The sequence below is a fragment of the Myotis daubentonii genome, chromosome 10 (genome assembly GCF_963259705.1).
Source record: "Myotis daubentonii chromosome 10, mMyoDau2.1, whole genome shotgun sequence".
NCBI classification, from domain to species: domain Eukaryota; kingdom Metazoa; phylum Chordata; class Mammalia; order Chiroptera; family Vespertilionidae; genus Myotis; species Myotis daubentonii.
In genome coordinates, this window is record NC_081849.1 from 76,637,762 (window position 1) to 76,663,327 (window position 25,566).

Here is a 25,566-nt window from a genome sequence, read left to right on the forward strand (position 1 = left end):
CTTAGTGTTACACGGAAGTGTCAATAGTTGCCGTAAGCTCTTCTATATCATCAGGAAATTTTCTCAAACAGGATGTGCGCTAAAGTCACCTAGGGAACTTTTCCAAATCATGGATCCCAGAGCTCCCGTACCAGGGATTTTGATAGCATAGGCCTAGAATAGATTTAGGGATATTTAGGCGATTCCCCAAGGAATGAAGTATTATGGCTATTAATATGGTCTTTATAGTTGAACAGACATGACTGTTATTTGGGCTCTGCCATTTTAACTATGTTCTAATTATTGACTTGACCCCTCTATAAGTTCCTTAATACCATAAAAAGATACCCTGGCAAATGGATATAACATATTCTAGACTTTTTGGCAAGAAATAATTTGCTCTCCTTGCTAAGAAATAATTTGGTATCTGTGATTATTAATTAATCTCATATTTGCTTCGAGCCAACCAAGTACTGTGATTCTTTCTCTCCAGTCCCTAAGACACCATTCTGAACACAGCTGGCACTCGTGAAATAGACTATGAGTGAATTCTGAATCTTCAGGTCTCAGACAACAAGCTGAGCTGTGGTGGCTCCATTTTGGTACTGTGAAGCCTAGTCTAAAGGTAATGTCAACCTACGTAGAGTATCAACTTTTTCCCCCCAGAAAGATTTTCTTTTTTGGAGCAATTTTAGGTTCACAGCAAAATCAACAAGGTACAAAGAGTTCCCATATGCCCATAACCCCTACACATGCATAGCCTCACCTATTATCAACATATACCACCAGTAATATTTTAGAGCTTTTTATGCTGAAATTATTAGATTAACAATTAGTTACAAAGATGGTACAGAGAGGACCTATGAATTCCTCACTCAGTTTTCTTCAGTGATTGCATCTTACATAAAATCGTATAATAACAAAACCAGGAATCTGATATTGGTACAATGTGTATATATAGTTCTATCCCATTGTGTTACACCAATGTATAGATTCATGTTACCACAACCACAATCAAGATGCAGAACTGTTCCATAACCACAAAGATCTATCCTCCTTACGCCACTCCTTGTCGTCACATCTACCACTACCCCATTCCTAATCCGTAGCAACCATTAATTTGATCCCATCTCTTGATTCATGAGGAGGTTATGTCTTTCCACTTATTTACTCTTCTTTATTTCAAAACTATTTTGTAGTTTTCGGTGTACAAATATTGTGTTTCTTTTGGTTAATTTTATACTTGGAAGGATTTAGTGAAGTATCACTCTCTCTGCAGCCCCTACCAATACATTCACGGGTTGAAGCATCTAATGTATCCATACAGAGGGTGTAGCTTCAGACATGTGTAGAGTCATTTTAGGACTACCTTGGTTTTAGCAGACTCTTAATTTTCTTAATCTCTCTGTCAAATTGTCTGCCTCTGTTGGTATAACATCCTGTTGTTAGTTTCCATTAGTTGACAGATTATTTTTATTTGTTTGTTTGTTTGTTTGTTTGTTTGTTTATTTATTTATTTATTTATTTATTTATTTATTTATTTATTTATTTTTAACATAAATAGCTCCACAGTTTGAATGACGACATTGGTCCCGCTTTGCAGGGATAGATTTTAAGGCCAGTCTTTGTGGTTTATTCTGAAACCAGGACGGGAAAGGGGCCTACTTAACTGTCTTTCCCCTGAGCATCCAGTTTACTTTTTAAAATTTTTTTTTTGCTTTTTTATTAATTGCCACCAGAAAGTTTCCAAATCTCCATTGCTTTTGAGAGCATCCTTAGTCATGATCTTCTTCATACTCTTTCCAAATATAGTCAGTTCCTTTGAGGGTAACTCTTGAAATTTCTGTTATTATTTTCTCTTTTTCTCTCTGGGCTCCATCTCTGAGGGACTGCTCTGGAGCTGTCGGCAGGGACAGCAGTGACTTCTCTCAGAGTGACACCCCTGCTTTCTGAGCAAGGCACTGGGGGGAGGGGTTGCTTCTGGCCTTTGTGTTTTTAATACGTGTTTTTTTTTTTTTTAAAAAATCTTTATTGATTTCAGAGAGAGGAAGGAAGAGAGGGATAGAAACATCAATGATGAAAGAGAATCATTGGTCAGCTGCCTCCTGCACACTCTACACTGGGGATTGAGCCCACAACCCGGGAGTGTGTCCCAGCTGGGAATCCAACCATGGCCTCCTGGTTCACAGGTTGATGCTCAACCACTGAGCTACCCCAGCCAGGCAGACCTTTGTGTTTTGCCTTTCCTAGTATAGGACCTCTGTTCTATGAGCAAGCTGGGACAAAAGTAACTGGGATCTCAATATTTTTGGCCTATCCTACCTGGGTAGTGCCTCTGTTCTGTGAGTTGGAGTTGTGTGGAAGGAGACAGCCCTCTAATAGTTCTTTCCTGAAATAGAGACTCTGCAATAGTGAGCTGAGACTGGGGCAGAAATGAGATATGCCGTGGACCTGCACCTTCTGGAGATATACTTTAGTGCTTGGCTGGGAGCTGGGTGGATTGGGAGCTCTGTGTACTTGGATGTACCCACTTGGAATAGGGCTTCTATCCTGCTGATCTCAGAGGCGCTGAAAGGAGGGGGTTTGTGGAGGGAGTGGGTTGTGGCTCAAGGGCCACAGACTTTTGATGTTCTTTTTGAGATTTATTAAGTATTTATTCCTTTGCTGTATGCCTTGAGGATAACTTAAAGAAACTTTAAATGGTTGTTTTTAATAATAATTTTCGCCAGCAATGGTTGTTTCACCAAGGACTGGATTTGTGGAGCTCCTCATGTTATCATTCTGGAAGTCTCCAAATACCTCTTGGAACACCCTTCCGACCAGCCCCTCCCCTCCATACACACTAGGTAAATTTTAACTGCATTTTACTATGTGAAATAAATCAGGGAAAAAAGGCTGCACATTACATAATTTAATTACATAAATATATAATTGTATAATATTCCAGTAGATGCAGAACTATAGTTAGAGACAGATGAGTAGTTGATAGTGTTTAAGAGTGTGGGTAGAGATTGAATATAAAGGGGCAGCACAAGAGAATTTTGGGGGTGATTAACCTGTTCTGTATGATACTGTGGCAGTGAATAGAGAACTTAATGCATTTGTCAAAACCCATACAACTGTAAAGAATATGTAAATTAAGAAAAAATCATCCAAGATGTCAAGAAACCCCAAGGTACTATCTGTGACAAATGAATGGCATACTATACTGAAAAGAATAGGTAAGAAAGGAACTGACCTAACTTTTGGTAATGTTTATTTTTATTGGCTACTGTAAGCTAAAGACACAAATTAGTACACAGAAATAATGTATTCTAGTTGGTAAACTTGTTTTTCAAATGAATTTTGGTTAGGAATTCTCAAACTACATTACATGGAAGATGGCCCTATATTACAAATATCCTATTTTCATTAAACATTCACCCACTAGTTTAAGTCTTCACTAGTGGATTTTGTCTACAGCAATTACTACTGTGATAGTCTATGGTAATTTTCTACTTATTTCATTCCTTCTACATTTTTTAATACTTCTGTAAAAAAGACTTATCCCTTAACCCCAATTATTTGTTTAATCATTTGTTATATCAGTATGAACAAATGGATATTTATGTTACTTGAGTTGTAATTTTGGATCATTATATATAATAATATAATAATAATTCTTCTTGTTCTTCAGTAATCCTGAATTAGATCCAGGTATAGAAAAAGGATATTAGTGGAAAAGTTGGTGAAATCCAAGTAAAGTCTATGGTTTAGTTAATAGCATTGTACTAATATTACATTCTTAGTTTTGACAATTGTACCATGGTTACATAACAGGTTAGGATTAGGGGAAATAGGTAAAGAGTGCATAGAAACTCTTTGTAACTATTTTTCAACTCTTCTCTATGTCTTAAATTATTTAAAAAATAAATAATTTAAAATGCAATGAAACAACACTGTAAAAGAGATGTTGCTAGATGCTATAATAGATGTAAAAAATTCTTTGAGCTAAGAATAGGAATAGGGGAGAGCATTATGCTAAGCGAAATAAGCCAGTCAGAGAAAGATAAATATCACATGATCTCACTCATTTATGGAATATAATGAGCAACATAAACTGATGAATAAAAACAGATCCAGAGACAGAGAAGCATCGATCAGACCTGAGGGAGGGTAGGGGAGGATGTGGGTAAGGGGGAGAGATCAACCAAAGGACTTGTATGCATGCATATAAGCCTAACCAATGGACACAGACAACAGGGGTTGAGGGCTTGAGTGGGGGTGGTGGTGGTAGGCAATGGGGCTTTAAGGACACATATGTAATACCTTAAGCAATAAAGAAAACAAATAAAATAAGAAAAAGAGAATAGGAATAGGTTTAGAAAATCCTGACAGCATATGTCTGAATTAAATCTATAAAATAAATGGACAGAAGAGTAAGTAGATTTTAAAAAGTATTGTAATGGGGTCAATTCATAAAAGATAAGACAGGCTATTGATACGTTTTATTAGCTTATAGCAAACAAACAAAGCTTATATTTGCTTAATAATTCAAGAGGATTTTCCTTCTAGAAGGGGAACCAACATTGCCATGACATTCTGTGAATTAGGATAATTTATAAAAGTGTCCAATAAACTTCAACTTTGTTGAAAAACTCATTCAACCACTCATTTATTCTCGGTATTGAGTAAATGACAAGTCATCAATAGCATGTGACTCTGTTATTCTATATGATGCTTTGGAATTTGGACTAGTCTTAAATAGAGGAAGCTGAATAGCTTCTAATTTTAAAGTGGAATACTATGAGATAAACAAAGGGAAAGTGGCTTAATTATTACAGACAGAAGGAAAAATAAAAAAGAGATAATATGGAATTTTTCTGTTGAACAAGAAGAAAATATAAAAGTCAAAGTAAGGGTTGACACCCAATTCATATTTAGCAAGTTTCCTAGACATGTGGTATAGAAACAAAATACTAAAATATAAAATATTTACAATATCTTTATAATATTAAAATATCCATGATGTTCAACATATAGCATTGAATATAATTAGAAAGGTTAAAAATGAGACAGATTGAAAAAATTCTTGTGGCTATTAAGCTTTCTAGGGACTTTTATAGTTCAGAGGAAATGTGGGTGAGAACATCTGCATTTCAGTCCTGTAATTTTTAGTACATCTACCCCTATGTACCTCAGCTTCGTGAGTTGTGAAATGCTGTTACTGATTTCTGAAGTTATCATGAGGTTAAAGGAAATAATGGGTACAAAAGGAATTTGGTAAAATATTGCCCATTATATTTTAAAGAAAATGTTACAAAACTTAAACAACTGGGACTCTTTTAGGTTATTTGCTGAGTAGGAGGAAGAGCAGAATGAACTATTTGCCTGGACAAACCAAATTTGAGAAGAGGAATTTGCCACTCCATCTCAGCTCTCGCTGCTGTAATGCTTCTGGTGTGGGCACAGTATCCCAGATGATTTAACTCAGCTCATTTTTCTCTTATAATTTAGTAGGACACGCACCTGCCATTGCAGAGTCCCCAAAGAAGGTGTTTACTGCTGCAATTTAGATGCAGGAGAAAGGACAGGGAAGTTAAAAAGGGACACATTTTCATACAGATTGGCAGGTATAATTTCTAAAATTTTGCTTCTAAAACAAGATGCCACTCCAAAGGAAATAATTTTGTTGCAAGAGTCACTAAAGGATTTAAAGTACCTCGAATTGTCATGTACTGAAGAATATAGGTGAAAGATTATAGAAAATATGATAAAAGTAAAACTGGAGGTGGTCAGGATAGAAACAAAACGCTTTCACTTGTTCCACGTTTACATGGGGCATGTGTGAATTTATTGTTGCTGAGTCTTTAAGATCGAGAAGTACTGATTAAATTACTAATTTAAGCATCTCATCTCAAGGACTTTCTCTCTCTTATCCTCTCCCTGGCACTGGAACTACCCACTGGGTGGTGTGCTGTGGGTCCGGGATCCTTGGCTCCTCAGGGTGATCTCCACAGCCCAGAGATATCACTCCTGATTTTTATCTGCCAAGCGTGGGCCTGGTACCAGCCCTTTCTGTGTATCCACCCCTCCCATCAGTTTGGGTGTGGGTTCCCTTTTATATCCTTAGTAGTAGGACTTCTGTTCAGCTATATTTTAGGCAGGTATGAACGATGGTTGTTTTGTAGTGTAGTTGACATTTTGATGTGGTTGTGGGAGGATGTACCACATTTACTTGCGCTGCCATCTTTACTGAAAGCCAAGACTCAGAATATCTATTTAATATCTATTTTATTGACAATTAATATTGATTTCAAGAATTGTATGTATCTATTTTCTCATTTTAAGCACTATGAACTTAAAGGCAAGAGGATATCTTAGTATTTTTATAACCTAATATATTATCTGATTATATTAGTTGTCTATAATTGCTAAAACATTTTTCTACAGAATAGTTTAAATAATGCAAATTTATTATCCTATGATTCTGTAGATCTGAAATCTAAAATTGGTTTCCCTGGGCTAAATTAAATATGTTTCCTATTAGAAGCTCTAGGGGAAAATACATTTCTTTGCCTTTTTCAGCTTCTAGAACAGTGATGGTGAACCTTTTGATCTCGGTGTGTCAGCATTTTGAAAAACCCTAACTTAACTCTGGTGCCGTGTCACATATTGAAATTTTTTGATATTTGCAACCATAGTAAAACAAAGACTTATGTTTCTGATATTTATTTTATATATTTAAATGCCATTTAACAAAGAAAAATCAACAAAAAAAAATGAGTTCGCATGTCATAGGTTCGCCATCACTGTTCTAGAAACTGATAGTCCTTGCCTTATGGCCAGCTTCTCTCTTTAAAGCCAGTTCTGGTTAGTTGAGTCTTTCTTTCAGTATGTCACTTTGGAAATGATTATGTTGCCTTTCTTTTTCTCTCATATGGACCCTTATGATTACATTGGGCCCACTCACATGGTTCAGGAAAATCTTCCCCTCTCAAACTTCTTGGCTTAATCACACTTGGAAAGTGACTATTGCAATGTAAAGTACATTCACAGGTTCTGTGGTTGGGATGTGGATATCTTTGAGGGGTTATTAGTCTGCCTATTGCACTGACCTATGGTGGAGAACAAATCTTTTTGACTCAATGGACACAATAAAGTTATACCCAAAAAATTTCCATGAAAGTATTTATTATGCAATGGTTAAGGGTGTTGTGCAATGGTAGGCAATGCCATGGTTAGCATTATTTTTAAAGAATCACTTTAGCGAGTCCTTTGGAAGATGGCGGCGATATAGGCAGACGTGTCCCAGGTCGTGTCCCGGAGCAAATGGAGCGAGCAGCTGTAGCTAGTAACACTCACACCGAATTGGCGAAATTGCTCAGCTGGTGAGAGGGTTTACAGCCGGGAAGAGCAGAACTCCCCTGGTAAGGTAAAAAAAAAAAAAAAAAACCAGGGATTTGGGCAGGAAAGTTTGCCAGACCTCTGAGCCCAGAGAGTCAGAGGGAGACCGCGTGGCAGACAGCCGCGTCCCTTGGGACAGGCACAGCCCCTGACGGGGGGAAAGGAGAACCGCGTGATTCCTGGCGCCGCCAGGGAAATTGAGAGCTGGGTTCTGTGATCACGGAGGACTGAGCCTAAAGGGGGCAGCCTGAAGAGCTGACCTGACCATGCAGTCCTGGTAAGAGAAGAAGCTTACAGAAACCAAGCCTTCCCCGTTTCCGCGGCCAGCATTTGTTTGTTTGTTTTCACTGAATCCTGTTCATGGGACATCTCGGATACAGACACTCACCTGTGCTGAAGAGAGGGAGAGTGTGCTGAGGAGTGGAATCTGGGGAGAGACTGGGGAAAGAGGGGGAGCCGGGAGAGGTGGTAGTGAATTGAGTGCTGAGACACCCCAGAGCCCGGGACTGGGGCAGCCACCCGCTCCTGAAAGGGAGTCTCCTCCCCCCAGCCCCCAGGCAAGGAGCACAGCCACACCCAGATTCCACCCTGTAGGAGATCAAGGATTAAGATAACCTGATCAGTCCCTGGGAGTTAACAGGGTCTGGCCTATAGGGGGATTTTCAAGCCCAGCAACAACATAGCGCTGGTAACTAACTATTACGCAGTCAGCCCTGGGCAGTGAACTTCCACTGGACAGAGAGGCCCTATAGCCTCAGAGGCCAACCCCAGAACACTGCCACCCAGAGGCTGACCCACAAACTGACTCTTTGCTAAACACAAAATAAGGCAGTCTGGGAAATAAATGCGGCATGCTTTAAAATAAGGACTGTGGTTTACAACACAGAGGAACAGTATATCGCAGGGAAACTCAACACTCTCCTGAATACCTGGAAGGTCTAAGGCGAGCCACACTGAAGAATAGAAGAAACGAAGGACCTTCACTACTGCAATTTTTTTTTTCTTTTTTCACTTTTTAACTAAGAAACCAATTTTTTTTTTTCATTCTTTTTTTTTTCTGTTCTTTTTTTTTTCTTTCTTTTCTTCTTTTTCCATCACCTGATTTTACCCTTTTAATTACTACCTTCTTATTTTTAACCAGTATTATTACTGCTACCATTTTACCATTTTTTAAAGTGCCATTTTATTTTTTTTTCTTTATTTTATTTTGGGATTAGTGTTCACCATTCTATTTTCATCGTTATATTATTGGTTGTTTCTAGTTTGCATTCATATCCAGGGATCTGTTGCTGGAATATGTTGGGATTAATGGCTGTTCTATAGGAGTATTCTCCTCATATAAAAAGTCTCTTCCCTCTTCCACTTCATTCTCTCTTTTCACTCTTTTTTTTTTTTTTCTTTTTTCGCTTTTATTTTCCCCCTTCCTTTTTCCCAATTTCATTTTGGCACTCCCTTTTTTTGGTCCCTACTTTTCTTTTCCTTTTTCTCTTTTATCTTTTTCTCTTCCTTCTTCCTTATCCCCTAATTCTCTTAATTCAGGTGGTCACCTTTAATTGGGGTTATTAATATTGTGAATATATTTGTGTATAGTGCCTGGTACGTGGTGCCTTGTTGTGTTGTATTTTGTGCCTTTAAATCAACGCAGCAGATCCAAGCAACAGCAACCTCCTGAGCACCTCATCCTCTGCTGAGGAACAGCAGCTGTACGTGAAACCTCGCCCCACCAGCCGGAAGAGCCACCACAGCTGTGAACAGCACCCACCAGAGGAGCTGCTGCCAACTGAAGAGCAGCTGCTACCACAACCGCCCAAAGAGCAACCACAGACCAAGGAGTCACTGCCACCAAGGGAGCAACCACTGAACAACTCAACGTCTAGATATGTCAGTGAGATCAAACATGGGTAGACAAAGAAACCCCCAAAGGAAAGAGAAGGAGGACTCTCCAGAAAAGCAGCTAAGTAATACAGAGGCATGCAACATGACAGATAAAGAATTCAGAATAAGGATCCTAGAGTGCATAAACCGGATGGAGGAAAAAATCGACAACCTCTTCAAGAAGCAAGAAGAAACAGATGAAAAAATCGATAACATATGGAAGAAGCTAGAAGAAACAGATGAAAAAATCGATAACATATGGAAGAAGCTAGAAGAAACAGATGAAAAAATCAACAACCTAAGTAAGACCCAAGAAGAAATGAAGAGTGATATAGCTGCAATGAAAAACTCCATTGAAAGTATCAACAGTAGATTAGGAGAAGCGGAGGACCGAATAAGTGAATTAGAAGACAAGGAAGCAAAACACACCCAAAATGTACTGCAATTGGAGAAAAAAATTAAAAGACAGGAGGAGAGCCTAAGGGAGCTTTGGGACAACATGAAACGAAACAACATACGAATAATAGGAGTACCAGAACAACAGAAGGATCAACAAGGATTAGAAAACCTACTCGAAGAAATAATATCAGAAAACTTTCCTGAGGTGGGGAAGAAAAAAATCACACAAGCCCAGAGAGTCCCAAACAAGGTGAACCCGAAAAGACCCACACCAAGACACATCATAATCACCATGGCAAATGTTCAGGACAAAGAGAGAATCTTACAGGCTGCAAGAGAGAGACGGAAAGTTACATACAAGGGATCTCCCATTAGATTGTCAAATGACTTCTCAACAGAAACACATCAGGCCAGAAAAGAATGGACTGAAATTTACAAAGTGATGCAAAGCAAAGGACTGAATCCAAGAATACTCTATCCAGCAAGGCTATCATTCAAACTTGAAGGGGAAATAAGAAGCTTCACAGACAAAAAAAGACTAAGGGAGTTTGTCAACACCAAGCCAGCAATGCAAGGAATGCTAAAGGGACTGGTATAAAAATAAGAAATAAAAAGCTCAGAAGGAAAACAGCCACACAAAAAAAGAAATGGCTACAAACAAGTACCTTTCAATAATAACTTTAAACGTAAACGGACTAAATGCTCCAACCAAAAGACATCGAGTGGCTGAATGGATAAAAAACATGACCCATACATCTGCTGTCTACAAGAAACCCACCTCATTAGAAGGGACTCACACAGACTGAAAGTGAAAGGATGGAAAAATATCTTTCAGGCAAATGGAAAGGAAAAGAAAGCTGGGGTAGCAATACTTATATCGGACAAAATAGACCTCAAAGTGAAGGCCTTAACAAGAGATAAGGAAGGCCACTTCATAATACTAAAGGGATCAATACAACAAGAAGATATAACCCTGGTAAACATATACGCACCCAATGTAGGAGCACCCAAATTCATAAAAAAACTCCTGGAAAATATCAAAGGAGAGATCGACAACAATACAATCATAGTAGGGGACTTTAATACACCATTGACAGCACTGGATAAGTCCTATAGACAAACAATCAGCAAAGATACAGCAATCCTAAATGACTCACTAGATCAGATGGACTTAATAGACATCTTCAGAACACTTCACCCCAAAGCCAGAGAATATACGTTCTTCTCAGGTGCTCATGGGACATATTCAAAAATAGACCACATACTGGGTCACAAGCAAAGTATCCCCAAATTCAAGAAGATTGAAATCATAAAAAGCGTCTTCGCAGACCACGATGGCATAATATTAGAAATAAACTACAATAAAAACAACCCAAAATACTCAAACACCTGGAAGCTGAATAGCATGCTATTAAATATTGATTGGGTTACCAATGAGATCAAAGAAGAAATTAAAAACATCCTGGAAACTAATGACAATGAAAACACAACAATCCAAAACCTATGGGACACATTGAAAGCAGTCCTGAGAGGGAAGTTTATAGCTCTACAGGCCTATCTCAAAAAACAAGAAAAAATGGTAGTAAATCATCTAACTCTACAACTCAAAGAATTAGAAAGAGAGCAACAAGAAAACCCCAGAGTGAGCAGAAGGAAGGAGATAATAAAGATTAGAGCAGAAATAAATGACATAGAGACCAAAAAAACAATACAGAAAATCAATGAAACCAAGAGCTGGTTCTTTGAAAGGATAAACAAGATTGATAAACCTCTAGCCAGACTCACCAAGAAGCAGAGAGAGAGGACCCAAATAAATAAAATCAGAAACGATAGAGGCGAAATAACAACAGACCCCACAGAAATACAAATGATTGTTAAAAAATACTATGGACAGCTTTACTCCAACAAACTAGACAACCTGGAGGAAATGGACAAATTCCTAGAAAAATACAGCATTCCAAAACTCAATCAGGAAGAATCTAAAAATCTCAACAGGCCAATAACTATGGAAGAAATTGAAGCAGTCATCAAAAAGCTTCCATCAAACAAAAGCCCAGGACCAGACGGCTTCACAGGGGAGTTTTACCAAACATTCAAGGAAGAACTAAAACCTATCCTCCTCAGACTACTACAAAAAATTCAAGAGGAAGGAACACTTCCAAGCTCATTCTATGAAGCCAGCATCACCCTAATACCAAAACCAGGTAAAGACAACACAATGAAAGAGAATTACAGGCCAATATCCCTCATGAACATAGATGCCAAAATCCTCAACAAAATCTTAGCAAATCGGATCCAGCAGTACATCAGAAAGATCATACACCATGACCAAGTAGGATTTATCCCAGGGATGCAAGGATGGTACAATATCCGCAAATCAATAAACGTGATACATCACATAAACAAATTGAAAGAAAAAAACCACATGGTCATATCAATTGATGCAGAAAAAGCATTTGACAAAATTCAACACCCATTTTTGATAAAAACTCTCAGCAAGGTGGGAGTAGAAGGATCATACCTCAACATAATAAAAGCCATATATGATAGGCCCACAGCCAACATCATACTCAACGGACAAAAACTAACACCATTTCCCCTAAGAACAGGAACAAGACAGGGATGCCCCCTCTCACCACTCCTGTTCAACATAGTACTGGAAGTGTTAGCCATTGCAATTCGGCAAGAAGAAGAAATAAAAGGCATCCAAATTGGAAAAGAGGAAGTAAAACTGTCCTTATTTGCAGACGACATGATATTATACATACAAAACCCTAGAGATTCCATCAAAAAGCTACTAGACTTAATACATGAATTTGGCAATGTAGCAGGATACAAAATTAACCCCAAGAAATCTGAGGCATTTCTATACACCAATAGTGAACTTTCAGAAAGAGAGATTATAAAAACAATCCCGTTTACCATTGCACCAAAAAAACTAAGCTACCTAGGAATAAACTTAACTAAAGAGGTAAAAGACCTCTACTCAGAAAACTACAGGACGTTGAAAAAAGACATAGAGGAAGACATAAACAGATGGAAGAACATACTGTGTTCATGGATTGGTAGAATCAACATCATCAAAATGTCCATACTACCCAAAACAATCTATAAATTCAACGCACTTCCCATTAAAGTACCAACAGCATACTTCAGAGATCTAGAACGAACTTTCCAAAAATTCATCTGGAATAAAAAAAGACCCCGAATAGCTGCAGCAATCCTGAAAAAGAACAAAGTAGGTGGGATCTCAATACCAGATATCAAGTTGTATTACAAAGCCACTGTTCTCAAAACTGCCTGGTACTGGCACAAGAATAGGCATATAGATCAATGGAATAGAATAGAGAGCCCAGAAATCGGCCCGAACCAATATGCTCAATTAATATTTGACAAAGGAGGCAAGAACATACAATGGAGCCAAGATAGTCTCTTCAATAAATGGTGTTGGGAAAATTGGACAGATATATGCAAGAAAATGAAACTAGACCACCAACTTACACCATACACAAAAATAAACTCAAAATGGATAAAGGACTTAAATGTACGACAGGAAACCATAAAAATTCTAGAAGAATCCAAAGGCAAGAAAATCTCAGACATATGCCGAAGCAATTTCTTCACTGATACAGCTCCTAGGGCACTTGAAACTAAAGAAAAAATGAACAAATGGGACTACATCAAAATAAAAAGCTTCTGCACAGCAAAAGAAACCATCAACAAAACAACAAGAAAACCCACTGTGTGGGAAAACATATTTGCCAATGACATATCTGATAAGGGCCTAATCTCCAAAATTTATAGGGAACTCATACAACTTAACAAAAGGAAGATAAACAATCCAATCAAAAAATGGGCAAAGGACCTAAATAGACACCTTTCAAAAGAGGACATTCAGAAAGCCAAGAGACATATGAAAACATGCTCAAAGTCACTAATCATCCGAGAGATGCAAATCAAAACAGCAATGAGGTACCATCTCACACCTGTCAGACTGGCTATCATCAACAAATCAACAAACGACAAGTGCTGGAGAGGATGTGGAGAAAAAGGAACACTTGTGCACTGCTGGTGGGAATGCAGACTGGTGCAGCCACTATGGAAGACAGTATGGAGTTTCCTTAAAAAACTGAAAATGGAACTCCCATTTGACCCTGTGATCCCACTTCTAGGAATATATCCCAAGAAACCAGAAACACCAATCAGAAAGGATATATGCACCCCTATGTTCATAGCAGCAAAATTCACCATAGCTAAGATCTGGAAACAGCCTAAGTGCCCATCAGTAGATGAATGGATTAGAAAACTGTGGTACATCTACATGATGGAATACTATGCTGCTGTAAAAAGGAAGGAACTCTTACCATTTGCAACGTCATGGATGGAACTGGAGAGCATTATGCTAAGTGAAATAAGCCAGTCAATAAAGGAAAAATACCACATGATCTCACTCATTCATGGACAATAGAGACCATTATAAACTTTTGAACAATAATAGATACAGAGGCAGAGCTGCCTCAAACAGATTGTCAAACTGCAGTGGGAAGGCCGGGGAGGGTTGGGGGGCAGGAGGTAGGGGGGTAAGAGAGCAACTAAAGGACTTGTATGCATGCATATAAGCATAACCAATGGACATAAGACACTGGGTGATAGGGGAGGCTAGGGGACTGTCTAGGGCGGGGGGATAAAATGGATACATATGTAATACCCTTTGTAATACTTTAAGCAATAAAAAAAAAAAAGAAAAAAAAAAAAGAATCACTTTAGCTATTTTACGATCATTCATTACTTATTATTTATATACTAGTGGCCTGGTGCACGAAATTCGTGCATATTAAAAGGGAATTAGAGGAAATATTTTAATATTGCTATTTGCCCTTTCTCTATAATAGAAGTGTCAGAGACAAAAGAAAATTAATAAAATGTATATGAAAATCTCCCTCCTGTCAGAGTCTGGGGTATGACATGGGACCCAGAGTCAAGTCCCCACCCATCTGCACGTGCCTCGAAATTGCGTGAGACCCAGACTCGGCTGGTCTCACCCCCATCAACCCCCACTGGGCGGGGGGTGCAGCCTCAGGTTCCCCAGCCTGGTGCCAGGTGGGGGGCGTGGCCTCAGGTCCCCCGGCTCCAGCATGAGGGTGTGATGACATTTGCATATTAGCTCTTTATTATATAGGATTATGTTATACTAGAGGCCTAGTGCACAAAAATTCATGCACTGGGTGGGGGTGTCCCTCAGCTCAGCCTGCCCCCTCTCACAGTGCAGGAGCCCTCAGGGGATGTCTTACTGACAGCTTAGGCCCTTAGAGCCGCAGTCTGGCCTCCTTCCATGGTGGGAGGCGACTGGCTGATCAGGGGAAGGCGACGACCCATCACTCCGCTGCTGCTGCCACTGCCAGCCACCACGGCTTCCTGAGCCTCGGTCCAGCCCTCGCAGAAGTAGCAGCTGCCATCCACCGCTTGCCTGAGTCCCTGCGAGCCTGCAGCATGTCAGCCAGGCCAGGTGGGGCCTGGGGAGGCCTTTCCCTTCTAGAGCCGTTCTTCCCAGGGTGGTAGTGTCGGCTGTTTATTTTTTTCCCCCAATTTATTTATTTTTATTGGAAAGCAAGCTCTGGGTTTGTGGTTCCTGGGATCCCTGAGTCATAGCATGCTCCTCCTGGCCTCACTGCGCCCCCCCCCCCCCAGGTCAGTGATGGCGAACCTATGGCATGCATGTCAGAAGTGACACGCGAACTCATTTTTTTGGTTGGTTTGTCTTTGTTAAATGGCATTTAAATATATAAAACAAATATCAAAAATATAAGTCTTTGTTTTACTATGGTTGCAAATATCAAAAAATTTCTATATGTGACACGGCACCAGAGTTAAGTTAGGGTTTTTCAAAATGCTGACACGCCGAGCTCAAAAGGTTCGCCATCACTGTCCTAGGTTGAGCTGCTGGCCCCTGGTGGTCGTTATGGTCATTTCACCCTTAGGGCTTTTATTATATAGGATTATTTTTAAATTTTAATTAACTAAATATGTATTTTTAAAGAATTGTTAAATGAATTCAGCAAAGTAGCAGAAATTGATGGCATTTTTATATACAAATAATGAACTCTCAGAAACAGAAACTAAAGATTCCATTCCATTTACCATTGCAACAACAAAAAAATAAGATATCTTGGAATAGTTACCCAAGGAGGTAAAAACACCTGTACTCAGAAAGCTACAGGACATTGTCCTCACCAGTGTGGTAAAGTTGGTTGAGCATTGTCCCATCCACCAAAAGGTTGCTGGTTCTGATTAATGTTTTGCTCTCACATCGATGTTTCTCTTTCTCTCTCTTTCTCTCCCCTCCCTTCTTTCTTTAAAAAAAAAATCAATGAAAAATTTTACAAAACATCAACAAAAAATGACAAGACATTGAAAAAAGAAATAGAGGAAGATACAAACAAATGGAAGAATATATCATGTTTATGGATTGGAAAAATTAAACATCATTAAGATGTCCATATTACCTAAAGCAATCTATAGATTCAATACAATTCCTATTAAAACATCAATGGCATATTTCACAGATCTAGAACAAATATTCCAAAAATTTGTATGGAATCAAAAAAGACCTTGAATAGCTATATTAATCTTAAGAAAGAAGAACAAAGTTGTAGGTATCAAAATACCAGATATCAAACTATACTAACAAAGCAATTGTAATCAAGACAGCCTAGTACTGGCATAAGAATGGGCATTTAGATCAATGGACTGGAACAGAATCGACCTACACCATCATGGCCAATTAATATTTGACAAAGTAGGCAAGATCATACACTGGAGTAAAGACAGTCTCTTGAGTAAATGGCATTGGGAAAATTGGACAGGTACATGCAAAAAAAAATGATACTAGATCACCGTTTACAACACCCACAAGGATAAGCTCAAGTTGAATAAAATACTTAAATGTAAGTCGGGAAATCATAAAAATCCTAGAAGAAAACATAGGCAGCAAAATCTCAGACATCTTTTATATTAGAATTTTCACCAATACATCTCCTTGGGCAAGAGAAACAAAGGAAAAAATAAACAAATGAGACTGCATCAAACTAAAAAGCTTCTGCACAGCAAAAGAAATCATCATCAAAATGAAAAGGGATCCCACTGTATGGGAGAACATATTTGCCAATGACATATCTGATAAGGGGCTAATTTATAAAATATATTAAGTACTAATACAGCTCAACAAAAAAGACAAATAACCCAATTTAAAAATGGCACAGGAACTGAATAGGCACTTCTCCATAGAAGACATACAGTTGGCCAAGAGACATATGAAAAAAATGCTCAATCACTAATCATCAGAGAGCTATCACCTCACATCCGTCAGAATGGCTACCATCAATAAATCAACAAACAACAAGTGCTGGTGACGATGTGGAGAAAAGGAAACCCTAGTACACTGCTGATGGGAATGTAGATTAGTGTAGTTACTATGGAAAACAATATGAAATTTACTAAAAAAAAAAAAATATATAGAACTATTCTTTGACCCAGTGATCCCACTTCTAGGAATATATCCTAAGAACTCTAAAACACCAATCAGAAAGAATATGTGCACCCCTATGTTCATAGCAGCATTATTTACAATAGCTAAGAAATAGAAACAGCCCAAGTGCCCATCAGTAGATGAGGAATAAAAAAGCAGTGGTATATTTACTAGTACACAATGGAATACAATGCAGCTGTAAAAAGGAAGGTTTTCTTATCCTTTGTGACAACATGGATGGACCTGGAGGGTATTATGTTGAGTGAAATAAGGCAGTCAGAGAAAGACAGATATCACATAATCTCACTTATATGTGGACTCTAACTTATAAATATAAAATTGCCTAAGCAACCGAAGGACTGAACGACCAGTTACTATGATGCACACTGACTCCCAGGGGGCAGACGCTCAATGCAGGAGCTTCCCCCTGATGGTCAGTGCGCTCCCACAGCCAACCTCCCATGGCCATGAAACCTCCCGTGGTCCCTCCCCTGAGACAGCCAGCCCTGATTGACCCTGATCGACCCTGATCACTGGCCAGGCTGAGGGACCCCACCTGTGCACGAATTCATGCACCGGAGCTCTAGTAAACTTAATAAACTGATAAACAAAATAGGTCCAAAGGTACAGAGGCATGGAACAGGCTGACATATCTCAGAAGGGAGGGGGGGGGGGAGATGGGAAGAGATTAACCAAAGAACTCATATACATATATGCATAACCAATGGACACAGATAATAGTGTGGTAAAGACCTGTCATGGTGCAGGGGCTGGAAGGAGGAGGGTAAACTGGGAGAAAATTTGGAGACATCTATAATACTGTCAACAATAAAATAAAATTTAAAATAATAATATAAATATTTTTACATTTACAGAAAAATTAAGATAGCACAGAGTTCCCATGAACCTGGCACCAGTTTCACCATTATTGACATCTTACATTGCTATGGTGTATTTATTACATTTAATGAGCCAGTATTAATATATTACTCTTTTTAAAATAGAATGTATATTATGTGGAAGTAACAAATTTCTTTAGATGTTACAATTGTGACTTGAAATGTTTCACTGATATGCATAGGAAGACAATGAACATCTTCATTTTTATCTTGACTTGTGCAAGTATTTCTAGAATAAATTCCTTAAAGTATTACTTGTGGTTGGCTGGGTCAGCACCACTTAATATTTTGTAAAAACTACCAAATGCCTCTCAAGGAGGTATTAATTTATACTCTAGTCAAAACTGAATGGAGAATGCTTGTTTTCCCACATTATCACTAATACTAGATATTATCAGTCTTTTCAGCTTTCAGTAATCTAATTGCCTAAAAGTGATGGCATTTGCATTTCATAAGCACTAGAATGAGCACTTTCATGTCCTAGATTAAAAAGAAAAAAGAAAACAAATAATGAGACTTTCTGATGTCTATTTGTCTTAACTGTTAAAATCCTTTGCCTATTTTGTTATTATCTTTTAAGACATTTTTACTTTTGTATATTATGAATTATAATCCCTTTTGTAGTTATAAACAGTAAACTTATTTTCTACAATGCTGCTTATTTTTCAACTTTATTTATACTTTTTGTTGCTTTATTTATTTTTGCAAAAAGACCATTTTAGTTTCTAATGTAGTCAAATAAATCGTGTTTTTTTTTTCATTTGTGATGCCTGGGCTTTGTGTCTTGCATAACACGAGCTACTCTTTTAAAGTTATTAAACTGGTCATATTTGTTTTTTCCTTGACATTTTTATAGCTTTGTTTTTAGCTCTTAATTATTTCAATAGTTTTTGTCTATAAGACTATACCTTAATTTGTTTTTGAACCAAATGGCTTTATCCCAAAGCCATTTATTTTTGTAGTCTTCCTTTTCCTGCTGCTTTGTAACAGAACCATAATCAGAATATATTTCATGTATCTTTTTGTGGATTCTCTATTCTGCTTACTGTCCAGTACACATATACCTGGGTTAGTTTTTGCTGGCTTTTAATTACTGCAGTCGCATAGTACATTAGGCCAAACTTTCTTCTTTTTTAAAAAAATGTTGTTGCTCATTTCATGAATCTATTTTACATAGATTTTAGAGTGATATGACTGATTTCTGTAATTTGTAGATTAATTTGAGGGCAAATTTACACTTTTATGATATTGAATCTTCCCTTTCAGAAGCATGATGTTTCTTAAGTAAGGATTTAAGCCTTATTTTATGTCCATGGCAAGACTGACAGATTGACAGTTTTTCTAAAAATATGTTTGGCACATTTACTTCATCTTTATTCTAAGTTATCATATGAGTATTATTGAGTTCTGAATGAAATCCTTATGGGGTGCATCCTCTAATTTGTTATTGTTAGCATGTAATATAACTGCTGATTTTATATGTTGATATTTTATTCATCTGGCTTAGTAAACTCATATTTATTTTAATAATTTTCTAAATGTTTCACTGGATGTCAGACTGTTGATAACGAATGCTAATTTTGTTTCTTACACTACATGCTTGATTCTGTATGTTTTTTTCCTTTTTTAGTATATTTGCTAAGACCTGTTTTTTTCCCCCCACTTTTACTATACACTGGGAGATTTTTTATGATCTTCTAAGTCACTCATTGAATTTTTATCCATATCCATCTTAATATTTACTTATTATTGGTTTATTTTAGCCACAGTGTTTTTAATTTCCAAAATACACAATTATTTCTCTCCTTCCTTCTCTTCCTCTTTCTCATCTTTCTTCTGAGCAGTGTTTTTTAAAAGAATGCAATATTTTCTTTGGACTTGTCAATTGTTATAATTACTAGAGGCCCGATGCACAAAATTTGTGTAAGGGTCTTGGCCCTTGCAGCCCTGTGGCTTCGTCTGGAATGTCATCTGGATGGTCGTTCTAATTAGCATATTAGCTCTTTATTATATAGGCTAGTCCTTTTAAAAGTTTTATTTCTTTCAGAAATTCTTATTTCTTAGGGATTACTTCTGTTTGGAACATTTTAATCATTCTGTTGGTTTCCCCTAAATGATCATTCTTGTTCATTTTTTAATAGCTGTATTCGAAGAATTCAGTTGAGTGGTTTTGGTAGGTGGGGGGGTCATTTCCTAAGGACAAATTAGGAATCCCTCTTACTTCAGCAATGGATTTGGTCAAACCCAGGAACCCTGGATTCAGGGGCAGTTTCATGGAAAGAGGAAAAGAGGTGTCAGTTTCACATCTGGAGCAGAAGCCCTCTTCCTTTATAAATATGTTTACTCCTGACATCTGGAGTAGCACTAGCTTAATATTTAATCCAAATGCTGCTATATAGGTTAACCAAAGACTGATGTTAAACTTTTAGACACTTAGTATTGTTTCCTAACAGTTGTAAATTCAACATGGCAAAATAATGAATTTGGAAGCACTGATCTATAATTAAATCCTGGATAGTAAGCAGGCTTTAATTTATTTTCCGCCTTAATGCCTATCCTCACTTGCATTTTTCATCTGTTGTCTTTTTTCTCAAGCTGTGGAGAGGGATGTAGAAGAGCTGCTGGAACATTCAGGACACGGTTTGGAGAGTGACTATAAAACTGATAGAACTTTAGGATTCACATAAAGAAAGAGTGGAAGATAAAGCTGGAGTCAGGCAATGAAGATGTTTATGTTTACAGAGTTTGGACTTTACCCTGTCCATAAGGAAGGGTTGTGAGCAAGGAAGCATCATAATAAAAGCAGTTTTATTTGACAACAGTTTTTATGATAAATACTAGAGGCCTGGTGCATGAAATTCGTGCACTTGGGAATAGGGGTCTCTCAGCCCAGCCTGCACACTCTTGCAGTCTGGGAGCCCTCGGGGGATATCAGACTGATGACTTAGGCTTGCTCCCCACTGGGAGTGGGCCTAAGTGGCAGGCAAACATCCTTAGCACTGCTGTGGAGGTGAGAGAGGCTCCTGCCACCGCTGCTGTGCTTGCCAGCCATGAGCTTGGCTTCTGGCTGAGAGGTGCTCCCCCTGTGGGAGCACACTGACCACCAGGGGACAGCTCCTGTGTTGAGCATCTGCCCCCTGGAGGTCAGTGTGCGTCATAGCGACCGGTCATTCCACAGTTTGGTTGATTTGCATGTTAGCCTTTTATTATATAGCATAAGGGAGAAGGAGATTAAGAGACCATTGCAGCAACCTAGGATGAGGAGAGAAGGTAAGGGCATGAGATAAAGCAGGGGAAGTTGTGGAAAGTGACATATAGAAAATTCTGAGCAAAGTAATGTTACTTTGGTGATTTCTTGGATGGGATGGTGAAGAAAGAGGAATGCTCAAGAAGATATCAAGGTTTCAGGCTTGAATTGGGAAAGAGGTAATAGATCTACATAGGGAAATAAACAGAGGCTGCTATCTATTTTTCTGGTTTTAGCTGTCATTTATGCACTTAGACACAAGCCTGATTTATATCTTTTTTTAAAAAATATATTTTTATTATTGATTTTTTACAGAGAGAAAGGGACAGGGATAGAGTGCTAGAAACATCGATCAGCTGCCTCCTGCACACCGCCCGCTTGGTATGTGCCTGCAACCAAGGTACATGCCCTTGACCTTAATCAAACCTGGGATCCTTGAGTCTGCAGGCCAACACTCCATCCACTGAGCCAAACCAGTTAGGGCCTGATTTATATCTTGAATTCTTTTATATTCTTTGTTCATTAGCAGTATGAATATCCATTGATAGCATAAGGCTGTGGTGATGGGAGCAGGGATGAAAATGATGGTGTTTGGTGCTGGTCAGACTTGACAATTTGGTTTCAATATCTACCATCTTACTTACTTGTCACCAATACTATCCAGTGCATCTTGCTAGCTGGACTCAGTTCAGCTTCCATTGTGGACCATAATGAAGGATATTAGACTGGAAATGATTCAAGGAGTTATTCATGAAAACACACACGCACACACACACACAAACTAGACCTTGACCTGTTCATCTTTCAAGAGAAATTTCAAAATTTTATGAAAATTTTTACCAGTAAAAGTTGCTTTAAGGGCACTTGGAAATCCTCTTTTCAGGCCTCCTAGTGTTCATGTCTCTGTTACTATTGGTAGGTAGACATTCAAGAAACTCATACTTCTCTATTACTCGGCCATAAAAAAGAATGAAAACTTACCATTTGCAACAGCATGGATACACCTAGAGGGTATTATGCTCAGTGAAATAAGTCAGACAGAGAAAGACAAATACCATATGATTTCACTTATATGTGCAGTATAAAGAGCAAATTAAACAAACAAAATAGAAACGACTCGTAGATACTGATGGCCGACAGATGCTAGGGGATTAGGGAGTTGAAAAAGGTGAAGGGATTAAGAAGTATAAATTGGTAGTCACAAAATAGTCATAGAGATATAAAGTACAACATGGGGAATATAGTCTATAATATTCTAATACCTATGTAGGGTGCCCGGTGGGTACTTGAAATATCAGGGGGACCACTTTTAAAATATATGATTGTCTAAACACTGTGTTGTGCACCTGAAACAAAACAATGCAAACTATAATTGAAAAATGAAAATGTAAAGGTGCCACTCTAAAATGGTGCATCATTATAGGGAATCAGAATAAGACAAAAAGTCATAATTTTTTTTAAAAAAGAAACACTTCTCATAATAGCACTGTCTATTTTTAGTTACTTAGTTTCACTGTGCCCTGCCTAGCTAACAAATTACACAGGTGTAGTAGTTATAGAGTTGCCATAGAATGATTAAATGAGCAAGTATAGGTAATGTGTCATGAAGAGTGCTTTGCTCATAGTAAGCCCTCAATAATTCTTGACTGTTATTCCTATTAGGTTTCACAGACTACTTTTTCCTGATAATGCTGTGATGTTTCAGGCAGTGGATACCAGACTTTCGTGTGCTTTGAGTTAACCTTTCAGGTGTATGAAAACAGATTCCTGGACCTCATCTCCAGGGTTTCTTATTCGGTTGGTCTTAGGAGGGGCCTGGGAATTTGTATCTCTGACAAGTTCCCAGATGATGCTGATGCGGCTGGTGGGGGACAAACTTCTTGAGAATCCGCTGTTTGCAGGTGGGAAGGGGGACTGAGATTTATATTCATAAAGGAGTCAGTTACTTTGCAGTTGGGCATTCTGTTCTTTTCTGGCTGTACATTCTGAACCGTAGTCTGCTGTGCTCTTTGTTTTCTGAAGCGGCTGTACCAGTCAGCAGGTGACAAATTTCATTACTCGACTTTCTTTGAATTTTCCCAGGGAGTACTGATTATACCAGTGTTGTTAGTGCTGGCACTTTTCTGTTATTTTAAGGATTTGTTGGCTTTTCTAAGGTGGTTTTTCCTTGATGCCAGAGGATGTGCATAGGATCATTATGATTTGGTTTGGGTCTACCTTAGTATTTGATATACTATACAGTTTATATTTTCATTTAATTTTAATACATGCTTTTCTTTCTCACATCCTTTTAAATTCTCACTTAATTAGTCTGAGTTACAAATGGCATCACTTATAAACATACTTGCAAGCACAGCAGTGTGGCTTTCGGCATCTCTATAATGAAAGTTTAAACTACTTGGAACTCTAGCTTACATTCCTTTAAGTCTTTCTGATCTAAATATTCTTTTCCATGATGCCAAAGGTTCTTTGTGATCATCTAAAGTTTGAAATTCTTTTTCAAATCAAAGGCACTGCCAAACTCAGAAGCAAGTGTGTGAAGGAAATGTGTGGAAACACCAGTCATTACAGGTTGGTTTATAAAAAGAGTTGCAGATTGATAGGTCTTTGAAAAATGTTTGGTGACACAAAACTCTTTCAATCAGTTCCAAATCTGGCAACTCTCTTGTTGCATTAGATTTTCTTTCCTTCACTTTTCTTCTCTCTCTAACAGAGACAGACACATCCCCTTTCCTGCATCCCATTTTAGATGACTGATGGAAAAGTAAACACCAAATATGAGCATGTGGGGATGGTTTATTTCTTTTTACATTGACTAGAAGGCAGTGTTGAAAGGGAGACACTGCTGTCATTTCACAATGTAGGAAATTTAGAAAAGGTGTTAGAGCTGTTTTAAATAATTCCTATTTTTGGATTATGCCATTCATGAGGGTATGTAGTCTTTCCTTTATAGAAGGAATTTGTTTAAAGTATATCTGAGATCTCTTGGTGACAAATAAACAATGTGTTCAAAAGAAAGCCCTGTAATTTTTTCATTAGATGATTCATGCTTAAAAATGTCAAATGATCAGAAACGAAAGACCCAATGATCGGGTCATTTGAAACATATGGTTCTGGGAGTTATCACGCATGCCAGCTCTAAATATGGAATCTCAGTCCCTCCTTTTGTCCTTCTAAAGATAGCAGAGTCTTCGTGCCTCGTTCTTCTCTTTTTTTGCATTTTAAATTTAGTGCCCTCACATTTCCTTTACCTGTCAGGCAGCATAGGATCATGGTTAGATGTACAGACTAGGAAGTGGGTTTGCCTGGGTTCAGTTTCTGATTCATTGAGTGGTGGTGAGAAAGCTACTTAGCCTTTCTGTGCCTACATTTTCTAATTTGTGAAATCCAAAATAATGAATATACTTAACTTGAAAGATTGCAGTGAAGATGAATTAAAGTAATACATGTGATACCTTTAGAACAGTTCCTGCTACATAATAGGCACACTCAATCAATGTTAGCTTTTATTGTTTACTTTGATTGGACTATACAGTTTGATCAGTTATTTCCCCTAAAAGAGGGAAGATTATTTCAACCTCAGGGTAAATTTCTATTTATGATATTATTTGGGGGTGGTTCAGACTTAAAATAGCTAAAATATTGTGAATTCAGAATCATCTTTATGAACATTAAATATGTGATATTTTGATCATGGGTTATATTTCTACAGAGAAACCATATTGCATTACATTTCTCCATGCATTAACAATGGGAAAAAATTTTAGGCCAATAGATTTTGGATTCTTTTGTTTAGTGAGAAAGGATCTATGATCTTTACTTTTATTCTGTTTTCTCTGATGGATGAAAAGTTTATACAAAAAAAGAGTAATTTGTTAACTATATTGAAACTGTTAAGAATGGCTCAAGTGATATAAATGTCTAACTACTATGCTAGATACCTAAAACTAATATAAAATAATACTGAATGTAAAAGGTAATTGAAAAATTTATGAAAAGGAAAACAAACAGTGGTTCAAGTTAAATTTTAATGTAAATAAATAAATTCATAGAAATGAATTCTTTTGAGCTGTATATTTGGATGTGAGATATTTTGGGGGGCATTAAAATAATATATCTAGATTCCTTATAATCCCAGGTGTCTACTTTTTCCTTAATTCTTCCAAATTAGTGATCAATAGCATCCATTACTTCTTGGAAAAAAACCGTTCCCGCTGAGAACAATAGAGTCATCATTTGGCATTCAACCTTCAAAT

At 37.8% G+C, this 25,566-nt stretch overlaps 1 protein-coding gene across 4 annotated transcripts in view; it reads left to right on the forward strand.

The window, feature by feature from the left end:
• The window catches only part of SUGCT (succinyl-CoA:glutarate-CoA transferase), a 576,570-nt gene that overhangs the window by 260,558 nt on the left and 290,446 nt on the right, over positions 1-25,566 (forward strand). The window lies entirely within an intron of this gene.